Here is an 11,443-nt window from a genome sequence, read left to right on the forward strand (position 1 = left end):
ACACACAGAGCGTTTGTCGTTACCTTTAAGTGTAATACCTGCGATCATCCACCAGATGTCGCTTTTTACAATCACCACTGCACATATGTGTGGTCTCCCGTAAAATACAATACTGAAATAGATAGTAAGAACTACTTTACTAGTGCGTCTCATTACACTACATTATTTAATTCAGTATATAACAGTAAATACAGTACAGTAGCAAATAGTACAGCATATACAGATGCAAACAAACATGATAAAGCCACAGTATGGTCCATTTACAGTACTTTAGGAATATCTGAGCATCCAAGTCCCGCAGACAAATCAACATAAAACCAGTAGTGTACACAGACACAAACGGACGTGTTGCAAGCACATTGTTGCCTATTGATGTTAGGGATATTGTATGTTAGCGTCCTAATCCCGTAGCCATTATGGCATAATCAAAACAAATGGATTTATTCATCTGTCGGCGGCGAAGTGTCTGAGTGGTGAATTGTTCCGCTTCTCATGCTTAGAGTCCCGGGTTCGATTCCTAAAGAACGAATGCATGTCAGTTTCTTCCAGACACTTTATTATTATTTTTTATTTTTATATCTATCATACTGTAGTATACTTTCACATCTAATACAAGTGTGCACACAAGTTTTACATAAAGCAGGGAAAAGCAGCTGGAGCGTTTCTACTGTTAAGGTTCTATGCACCGCATGGTACACATACAATTCTGTAGCAGGGCAGACTCAATTCAATTGGCTACCGCCTGTGACTCCTTTCCCCATGGAGGCACTCGGCTACGGAGCAAGTGAAAGCACAGGTTTTGCAGGCTATGGGCCAATGCTGAAGGAGCGTCACAATCCCCTAGCTAAAATACACAGGAGCGATCATGATAAGCGAGCTCTATGCACATTACGATACACCGGACTCGATCGCATAGCAAGTTGACAAAATGGCTGAACCCCCACCTCGTGGCAGCACTCGGCTATGGAGCGAGCGGTGGCATAGGTTTTGCAGGCTATGGGGCAATGATGAAGGAGCGTCACAATCCCCCAGATAAAATACACAGGGGAGATACTCTGATTTATGTGAAACCTGTGTGCACCCTTCCATTGAATGTATTACAGAGAAAAAAAAATAATAATAAAGTGAATAAGCAAAAATGGAATCCTTCAGGAGCGCTGTGGAATTAACAGCAGCTGTATTACCATGCAAATGCTGATCGGCTAATCAGCGTGTTACAAATAGAAACCAGGGGAAATCTTGGTAATATATACAGCGCTATTTCTCGAATGATTTTAAATATACCCAGTTCTTCTTTCTCAAAGAAATGGTAATACCAATCCAAAAAATATCGGCCCTCATTCCGAGTTGTTCGCTCGGTAAATGTCATCGCATCGCATCGGTTTTCTGCTTAGTACGCATGCGCAATGTTCGCACTGCGACTGCGCCAAGTAATTTTGCTATGAAGATAGTATTTTTACTCACGGCTTTTTCTTCGCTCCGGCGATCGTAGTGTGATTGACAGGAAATGGGTGTTACTGGGCGGAAACACGGCGTTTTATGGGCGTGTGGATGAAAACGCTACCGTTTCCGGAAAAAACGCAGGAGTGGCTGGAGAAACGGGGGAGTGTCTGTGCGAACGCTGGGTGTGTTTATGACGTCAAACCAGGAACGACAAGCACTGAACTGATCGCAGATGCCGAGTAAGTCTGAAGCTACTCTGAAACTGCTAAGTAGTTTGTAATCGCAATATTACGAATACATCGGTCGCAATTTTAAGAAGCTAAGATACACTCCCAGTAGGCGGCGGCTTAGCGTGAGCAACTCTGCTAAAATCGCCTTGCCAGTGAACAACTTGGAATGAGGGCCATCATGTCCATCCAAATATAAAAACCAAAAAAAGTTTATTTTTAAAACACCACTAAAAAACGTCTCAACTTAGAGACATCAGATGATTTTCACAGATCAGCGTTAGTCACCAGACATAAGGGGTTATCTCACCGGACCTCCCGGACATTGGACGGATTGCACTGGCGTTCCCTCTGCTACCGGAGATGTTGCTTTTACCGGAGCTATGCATGTGAGGGCTTCCCCGCCGTTGGTCGTCCTCCGGTCTCACTGCACGTGAGGCGTCTTCCTTATCCCCCTGTTACCGCTGCTGTACGGCTGGTCTATACTGAGACGTCCCGCTCTCTTCTTACACTGCGGTTCGTCTATAGTAAAACACACGTCCTGCTCCCTCCTTGCGTTTAAAGTGACCAGATCCACCTACTGCAGCCGACGCGTTTCCACCCAATCAGGGTCTTTGTCGAGACGAACCGCAGTGTAAGAAGAGAGCGGGACGTCTCAGTATAGACCAGCCGTACAGCAGCGGTAACAGGGGGATAAGGAAGACGCCTCACGTGCAGTGAGACCGGAGGACGACCAACGGCGGGGAAGCCCTCACATGCATAGCTCCGGTAAAAGCAACATCTCCTGTAGCAGAGGGAACGCCAGTGCAATCCGTCCAATGTCCGGGAGGTCCGGTGAGATAACCCCTTATGTCTGGTGACTAATGCTGATCTGTGAAAATCATCTGATGTCTATAAGTTGAGACGTTTTTTAGTGGCGTTTTAAAAATAAACTTTTTTGGTTTTTATATTTGGATGGACATGATATTTTTTGGATTGGTATTACCATTTCTTTGAGAAAGAAGAACTGGGTATATTTAAAATCATTCGAGAAATAGCGCTGTATATATTACCAAGATTTCCCCTGGTTTCTAATAATAAAGTGAATGTCACAGGAACACACAAAAAAAAAGGTTGGCACTTTGGGCATCAAACCCGGGACTCTCAGCATGGGAGGCGGGAGCCTTCATTACTAGCCCACGACACTTCATCGAAGATTCACAAGTTCATGTGTAAAAGTACTGCAAAGAGCGATTCCTTCCCATTCGTGTTGGTTTATGCCGTAGGGGACTCGGACGCTCATATTTCAAAAGCACGGTATTTAGTGCACTGTACATACTTTAAAGTCAATGAGCTACATTATTCCTTTCACACATTAGTTGTGTCTGCATACACAAGTGTTCTAACATGTTTGTGTCTGTATAAACTATTTTTTTTTTTAACTCTCTCTGTCTGACCATTGGTCACCATCTATTAACATTACAGTCATCACTGATCATTTGCCAGAACTGGTAGATCAATCCGCCGCTATTCGATCTAAAGTACTGGATTAGTGCAGCATTAGCCACCCAGTGGTGGAGATGTGTATTGCATGCTGAGTATCTAGTCGTGCCTCAACGCGCCTGTCCGTGATTAAACACAGCAACCTAAGCTATCGCCTAGGCGTGACTAAACCTCCGTCTAGGCGCAGAAAGTGCCAAGATAACGGAGGACCCATCTGTAGAAGAGCAATTTTTTTTTATGGTTTACTGTGCATGCGTCTAAGTCGCACCGTGTATGCTTTCCGATTGTGTTTGTACAGAGCCGCAGCTGCAATTTGTATGCATGCAGTGTACTGAACATGAACTGGCCATTCATCTTAGTGGATGAACAGAGATGCTCCAGCTTATGGGCATGTTTTGGGAGTGTTGTGAGTGTGTCGCTGAAAGTGGTTGCATACACACATGCAATACTGCTGGCATACTCAAAGGGAGTAAGTAGACCAGCTATAAGGCTGGTACAGTTGTGCCATAGTGAGACAGATGCTGCATGTGAAGATGCCCTATCTCTGTCTGCATGCTGCAAATGAGCCAATAAAGGAAAGGAAGAGGGAAGGAGAGGAAAGGAGAGGGAAGGACACCCGTTCTTTCACAGTCCATCAGCCAGCAACAGAGTGCGCACAGATGGGTAAGATGCAGCTCCATCCCCCCATTGTGAATAAGGTCCTGGCCTCACATGTGCAGGCTGCCTGTAGGCCAGGAAAGCTGCACGGGAGGTTGCAGAGCTTTCTGATGGGGACTGAGGAAGGTGTTGCCTGGTTCAGAATTGTCTTCCTTTGGCAGGTAAGTCTGAGTCTTACAGGCAGGCAGTGAGGGGAAGGTAGAGGGACTCCCAGGGCCATCAAGACATACAGGCAGTCCGGGTGAAAACTGAATGGACAAACTTTGACAAGGGTGACTGGGTCAGCAAGGAATCCCTGTCCCGCCATACCACCCACAGGCCATAGCATCCTACAGTGGGGGGGAAGATGTGATGCCCCCTCTCACAGAGCAGCGGTAAATAGACCCTGTGTGCATCTGTGCAGCATCTATTTCATTGAGCATACCTCCCAACATTGAAGTAGAGGAAGAAGGGACATCTTGGCGCGTGTAGCGCGTCCATGTCCGAAAAGGGGGTGCGGCCTGTGTGGAAGGGGCGTGGCTTCATGGAGGGTCCGCGATCGCGAGCCACGCCATTTTCGTCACTGAGGGGGCATGGCCAGCGTTCTGTGAGCTGCTGGCATGCTCCCTCTAGCTCACAGGAGTAGACGCTGTGCGCACGCGCACAGCGCCAATTCACCGCTGCTTTGCTCTCAACTGAGCGAGCAGTGAGTGATCAGGAGCCTCCCAACTGTCCCCCCCTACCGCGGGACACTGCGGCCCGCGGGAGGGACAGCGAGACATACCCAACAAAATGGGACTGTCCCACGAAAACCGGGACAGTTGGGAGGTATGCATTGAGAAATGGGCTGGGGACATGTCCCCACAGTGATGAAAATGGGCGGCGTGGCTCACAATCGCAGCATTTACCATGAAGTCACGCCCCCTGACATGAGGTCACGCCCCATTTTTGTGTGCGCAGCAGGGTCCCGAACCCAACTGTCCAGAAGTTGTGAGATATGCATTTTCTACTGCATTTAGCATTTTCTTTCCGGCTGCTAGGTAAGGGGGTTGTCAGGGTGGGGGAGACCTGAGCCCCCCCTTGGCCTCTCCATCAGGCCAGGGCCCGGGTAATTAGTACTCTCTACCCCCTCTCTCAGCACCACTGCAGCCAGGTACAGTAAGGGGAGGGAACAGCAGCCTGGGGGAGTGGCTGCATGGGTGTTGCAGATGCTGCTTATTCTGAATAATATGGGGAGGCGTAAAGTAGGAGGAATAAGGGCTGAATTATCAAATGAGAAATCTCCGCCCCATTGCCGCACCTGTCTCAGCTTAAAAAGTTTGTTTTTAGTGTTTTTCATCCTAAATAATATCACCTGTGTTTTTATATCTACAGAAAATGGTGCAACTAGAACAGAGAAGGGAAATGACCGGGAGTCACCAGGAGTGTCCAACACTGAAAATTATATAAATAAAAGTGCACAGCCAGCAGAGAAGGGAAAGGCGGAGACTGTAAAACAGTTTGGGGGCCAAAGTGTCAGCCAACTAAAACAAAAGTTTGAGAAGACAGAATAGAATGTAAGAAGTGTTAAGTTCGTTGAACTTTCAGGGAAATGCAATACCTTATAATACAATGGTTCGAGCCGCTGCGGCCGCTGAATGCAAACAATAACCCCTGCGATGTGTATGCACGTTGCGTATACACGCCGACACGCTATGCGCACAATACAGTGACACGTGTAGCTGAATACACCTCTCTACCCAGACAAGAATGGAATGCGACACCAGTAGTTATATGTTATGTTGTGGTCCAACGCAGCAACAATATATTTACTAAAAGGGGATACACCCAGAAATACAACAATATCACAAGAGAAGAGCTACAACCAATAGTACATATGTTTGTTCGCCTGCGCCTCCCGGATCCGGTCCTCAGTCAGTCTTAGCAACATGACCTTCAGAGAATTAGACTGGGACCGGCCAGGAGGCCTGACTTTTATACAATAGTCCAAAACACAATACAAAGGAAACTGTAAGCTCTTCTTCCATAGGTCAAGGGGCAGGTCATTTACAGTACATGAGGGGTCATAGGTTGGTTTGAACAGGTGGGCTATGTCTGGTCCAGGTGTACTTGCAGAGGTCCTCCACTGGGTTCCCGGCGAATATCAGGAGTACAGTAATTACAGTAAGTTATGAATATTGTATTCCTGCACATATCTATGCGCAGGAGCATGCTATAATCTGCAAACTGCGATCAGAATGTAGCCCTTGAAATACTGTACATCTGGATACCAAACACTATGTCCTAACCTAGGTGGTCATTCCGAGTTGTTCGCTCGTTGACGATTTTCATAATTTTGCGATTTACCGCTTACTGCGCATGCGCAATGTCCGCAGTGCGACTGCGCCAAGTAAATTTGCTATGCAGTTAGGTATTTTACTCACGGCATTACGAGGAATTTTCTTCGTTCTGGTGATCGTAATGTGATTGACAGGAAGTGGGTGTTTCTGGGCGGAAACTGGCCATTTTATGGGTGTGTGTGAAAAAACGCTACCGTTTCTGGGAAAAACGCGGGAGTGGCTGGAGAAACGGGGGAGTGTCTGGGCGAACGCTGGGTGTGTTTGTGACGTCAGACCAGAAACGACAAGCACTGAACTGATCGCAATGGTAGAGTAAGTCTGGAGCTACTCAGAAACTGCTAAGAGAGGTGTAATTGCAATATTGCAAATCCGTCGTTTTTGAGAAGCTAAGATACACTCCCAGTAGGCGGCGGCTTAGCGTGTGCAAAGCTGCTAAAAGCAGCTTGCGAGCGAACAACTCGGAATGAGGGCCCTAGTTCTGTCCCCTCATGTCCTGTAAAGCTGGATATTTCTTGTTATATTTCCTAAGTAAACGTAACTTGCTGGCAGTGGCGGATTCAGGGGGAGGGCACCAAGGCACATACCCCCCCTGTCGTTTAGGATCTTTTTATTTTTCTCCTTTTTTTTTTAATAACAGCTGCACGGTCGCCACCAGGCTGCTGCTCGTGGCGCGGACATCCCCTGTGCAGCTGAGTCAGGTCAGCCAAGCTCCGCCTCCAGCTTTGCGCGAACTGCATGCAGTGTCGGGCTGCGGGCAGGCCGGGAGCAGGTTGACCTGCCTTTTGCTCCCCGTGGGCCATTACAATTTTGCTGACCCCGAGCCGCCCCCGCAGCAGCATGACCACGTACATGTCTGGATCAGCTGGAGGCGGCAGGCAGAAAGAAAGCTCCCCGAATCCACGGTCACTCAGCGCTAGCTCCGCCACCTTGAGATTCTCTCTGCACATGCTGAATCATGACAGGGAAGGCTGCCAAATGCCAGGGAATATACAAGCTAAGAGAGAAGGTATTTCTCATGCTGGGGGGAGTGGGGGTGGGGGCAGTGTGTGTTATGATGTCTTTATTGAAGAGGTGGGGGGGGGAGAGTGCTGTGTGATGACTTATATAATACCCTGCTAGGCCTATTGTGCAAGTTGTAGGTCTATAGTTCTTCTACATGTTGGGTACAAGTTTAAGTAAGTAAAATTAAAATTTTATGTATTTACAAAAGCCCTCACAGAGGAAGTTTACTAGAGTATATATACTAAAATATAAATATTGTTGCTCTCCTGGAGAGTAATAAATGTCCCCCTCACAGAGGGGAAAATGAACTGACTCACGCAGTAATGTTGCAGGGACTATGGGCAGAGTAAGACGAGCCCATACCTTGGAAGAGGGGGTTAATTTAGGGGGAACTGTGGAACACGAGCCAGCTTGTGCAGTAAAAGTTTGGCAGGACGGATCCGGGCAACTGTGGAGAAGGAGATAAATGGGACACCCAGAAAGACCGTTGAGGTCAGTGCCCGAGACTCGGCAACGGTGAGAGGAGCTGCGCACGGCCCGTGGACCTGACTAGAAATGGCGTCACCCACGTTTGGTAATAAAAGATCAGGAGAGACTTACAGTGGAGTGAATAGCGGGACATCTGTGGGTAGTAATCGGCAGCGGGACCCGGTATCAGTAAACCCTGCTGAGCAGAGCGGAGGAGACGTCTGCTGGGCATTGCTCTGTGTGGCTGTGGGGAGCGGCATCCGTGAGGTGACTCGCCAGACGGATCAGAGGCGGCTCTGCTCGATCAGACCTTCCTGAAGAAGGCGACCGAGAGCGGTGAGTGACAGCGGGAGGTGGGCTTGGACATTACCCCGTCAGTAGGAGCGGGCGGCACCAGTCGTAGTGATACACCCCTAGGGGAGTTAACGGCAGCCAGGAGTGACAGAGAAGCCAGTCTAGAGGTGTGTAAAAGGTATCCAAAATTCAGCTCTACAGCAGGAGAGACAGTCAGTTTATCTCAGCCTTGTCAAAGATATAGCCAGCTGCTTAACCCAACCTTGTCAGAGACACAGCCAGCTGCTTAACCCAACCTTGTCAGAGACACAGCCAGCTGTTTAGCCCAGCCTTGTCAGAGACACAGCCAGCTGCTTAACCCAACCTTGTCAGAGACACAGCCAGCTGTTTAGCCCAGCCTTGTCAGAGACACAGCCAGCTGTTTAGCCCAGCCTTGTCAGAGACACAGCCAGCTGCTTAACCCAACCTTGTCAGAGACACAGCCAGCTGTTTAGCCCAGCCTTGTCAGAGACACAGCCAGCTGTTTAGCCTAGCCTCGTCAGAGACACAGCCAGCTGTTTAGCCCAGCCTTGTCAGAGACACAGCCAGCTGTTTAGCCCAGCCTTGTCAGAGACACAGCCAGCTGTTTAGCCCAGCCTTGTCAGAGACACAGCCAGCTGTTTAGCCTAGCCTCGTCAGAGACACAGCCAGCTATTTAGCCTAGCCTTGTCAGAGACACAGCCAACTGTTTAGCCCAGCCTCGTCAGAGACACAGTCAGCTGTTTATCCCAGCCTCGTCAGAGACACAGCCAGCTGTTTAGCCCAGCCTCGTCAGAGACACAGCCAGCTGTTTAGCCCAGCCTCGTCAGAGACACAGCCAGCTGTTTAGCCCAGCCTCATCAGAGACACAGCCAGCTGTTTAGCCTAGCCTCGTCAGAGACACAGCCAGCTGTTTAGCTTAGCCTCGTCAGAGACGCAGCCAGCTGTTTAGCCCAGCCTCATCAGAGACACAGCCAGCTGTTTAGCCCAGCCTTGTCAGAGACACAGCCAGCTGTTTAGCCCAGCCTTGTCAGAGACACAGCCAGCTGTTTAGCCCAGCCTCGTCAGAGACGCAGCTAGCTGTTTAGCCCAGCCTTGTCAGAGGCACAGCCAGCTGTTTAGCCCAGCCTTGTCAGAGGCACAGCCAGCTGTTTAGCCCAGCCTTGTCAGAGACACAGCCAGCTGTTTAGCCCAGCCTCATCAGAGACGCAGCTAGCTGTTTAGCCCAGCATTGTCAGAGGCACAGCCAGCTGTTTAGCCCAGCCTTGTCAGAGGCACAGCCAGCTGTTTAGCCCAGCCTTGTCAGAGACACAGCCAGCTGTTTAGCCCAGCCTCATCAGAGACGCAGCTAGCTGTTTAGCCCAGCCTTGTCAGAGGCACAGCCAGCTGTTTAGCCCAGCCTTGTCAGAGGCACAGCCAGCTGTTTAGCCCAGCCTTGTCAGAGATACAGCCAGCTGTTTAGCCCAGCCTTGTCAGAGACACAGCCAGCTGTTTAGCCTAGCCTTGTCAGAGATATAGCCAGCTGTTTAGCCCAGCCTTGTCAGAGACACAGCCAGCTGTTTAGCCTAGCCTTGTCAGAGGCACAGCCAGCTGTTTAGCCCAGCCTCGTCAGAGACACAGCCAGCTGTTTAGCCCAGCCTTGTCAGAGACACAGCCAGCTGTTTAGCCTAGCCTTGTCAGAGACACAGCCAGTTGTATTATCACCTGCAGGCACTTCGTCAGACAGAAGCCTCATTAGAGAGAGACAGATAGTCCTTGGGAGATATCGGTAGTTACAGTGATTACAAGAAATCCCTCCTACATTGGAGTATAAGCAATATAAACTTTATTAAAGCACAGAATAGACTGTATCGGAGTTAATATTAAAATATCTGGCAACTACTAAACCAGTGATAGACTCTAGAGACAGCCTGTACGCTAGCAGATCTTATGCTATCTGAAAGTTATTGAGGTAGAAACTCGTTATTCCTCGACCACTACCAGTACCGAACATCTTCACTAATTCATTAACTTATTCACATACAAGTATTGTCAGTATTCCCGCTACTCTCACTATTCATAGAGAAGGAATATTGCAACCGCCTCGTCACATTGTTACATCCCTGTTTGCTATTGGCATACAAGATATTATTCAGCGTAAGAGAATTACCAGTAGTTCACTCTCCTATTGGATTGGGAACCGATAATAGGGCCCGCGTCTTAAGAGACATAAATTAGTGTAAATACCACTGCCTGAGGATCGTCTCAATGTGCACCAACGAGTTACTAAGAGTACTCAGACTGAAGAGCTAAAGTGTTAGGGGAACCCCTTCCCTTAAGGTACCGAAATCAATAAGCATCAACCCTATTGTTTACATTGTTATATATTACATTGTTTCTGAAAGTGTAACTGTATGAAATAGGTTATTGTACTAACCTCTTTGTTCAGGTGGCCTCGCTACAGCCAACAGAGAATAATCAGTTGTTCCAGTAAAATAAACATTATTTTATGTTAGTTACGGACGGTCCAGATTTCATGACTTGTATTTCATAAAATGTACTTAGGTTTATTTGCATATGGGGCACACAGTGGGGGTAATTCCAAGTTGATCGCAGCAGGAATTTTGTTAGCAGTTGGGCAAAACCATGTGCACTGCAGGGGGGGCAGATGTAACATGTGCAGAGAGAGTTAGATTTGGGTGTGGTGTGTTCAATCTGCAATCTAATTTGCAGTGTAAAAATAAAGCAGCTAGTATTTACCCTGCACAGAAACAAAATAACCCACCCAAATCTAACTCTCTCTGCACATGTTATATCTGCCTTCCCTGCAGTGCACATTGTTTTGCCCAACTGCTAAAAAATTTCCTGCTGCGATCAACTTGGAATTATCCCCAGTGTGCGTATTCTTTCTGACTGAGAAATAGGTGCATCCAGACTGCGTCATGTAGGCAGAAGAAGCTGGAAAGTGAGAACAAGAGAAGATCAGGTATAACCTTAGGGATCATTTATATATCTGAGAATTAGAGAGACTGTTACACTAATGAAGTGTGTGTGTGTGTGTGTGTGTGTGTGTGTGTGTGTGTGTGTGTGCGTGTGCGTGTGTGTGTGTGGGGGGGGTTGCTGTCGAGGTGACTATGGAAAAGGGAGGGGTATTGCTGTAGCCACTGTTACCCACCACATCTGCCCTGCATATGCTCGCCATGTCACCGTCCACATCTTCCCCGCATACGCTCACCCTGTAACCCACCACATCTGCCCCACAGACCCACGCCCTGTCATCCACATCTGTCCCACAGCTGCTCGCCCTGTCACCCACCACGTCTGCCCCACAGCCGCTCGCCCTGTCATCCACCACATCTGCCTCACAGCCGCTCGCCCTGTCACCCGCCACATCTGCCCCACAGAGTCACGCCCTGTCACCCTCCACATCTGCCCACAGATGCACGCCCTGTCACACCCACATCTGCCCACAGATGCACGCCCTGTCACCCACCACATCTGTCCATGCAGACTCTCTCACCCTGTCACCCACTGCACCTTGCCCTGTAGACTCTC

The 11,443-nt window shown here is 48.6% G+C and overlaps 1 pseudogene; it reads left to right on the top strand.

The window, feature by feature from the left end:
• LOC134944451 (uncharacterized) overlaps window positions 1–7,127 on the top strand; it is a 65,691-nt pseudogene extending 58,564 nt beyond the window's left edge.
• The last annotated feature ends 4,316 nt before the right edge of the window (window positions 7,128–11,443 follow it).

The sequence above is a fragment of the Pseudophryne corroboree genome, chromosome 7, assembly GCF_028390025.1.
Source record: "Pseudophryne corroboree isolate aPseCor3 chromosome 7, aPseCor3.hap2, whole genome shotgun sequence".
Taxonomy (NCBI): Eukaryota; Metazoa; Chordata; class Amphibia; order Anura; family Myobatrachidae; genus Pseudophryne; species Pseudophryne corroboree.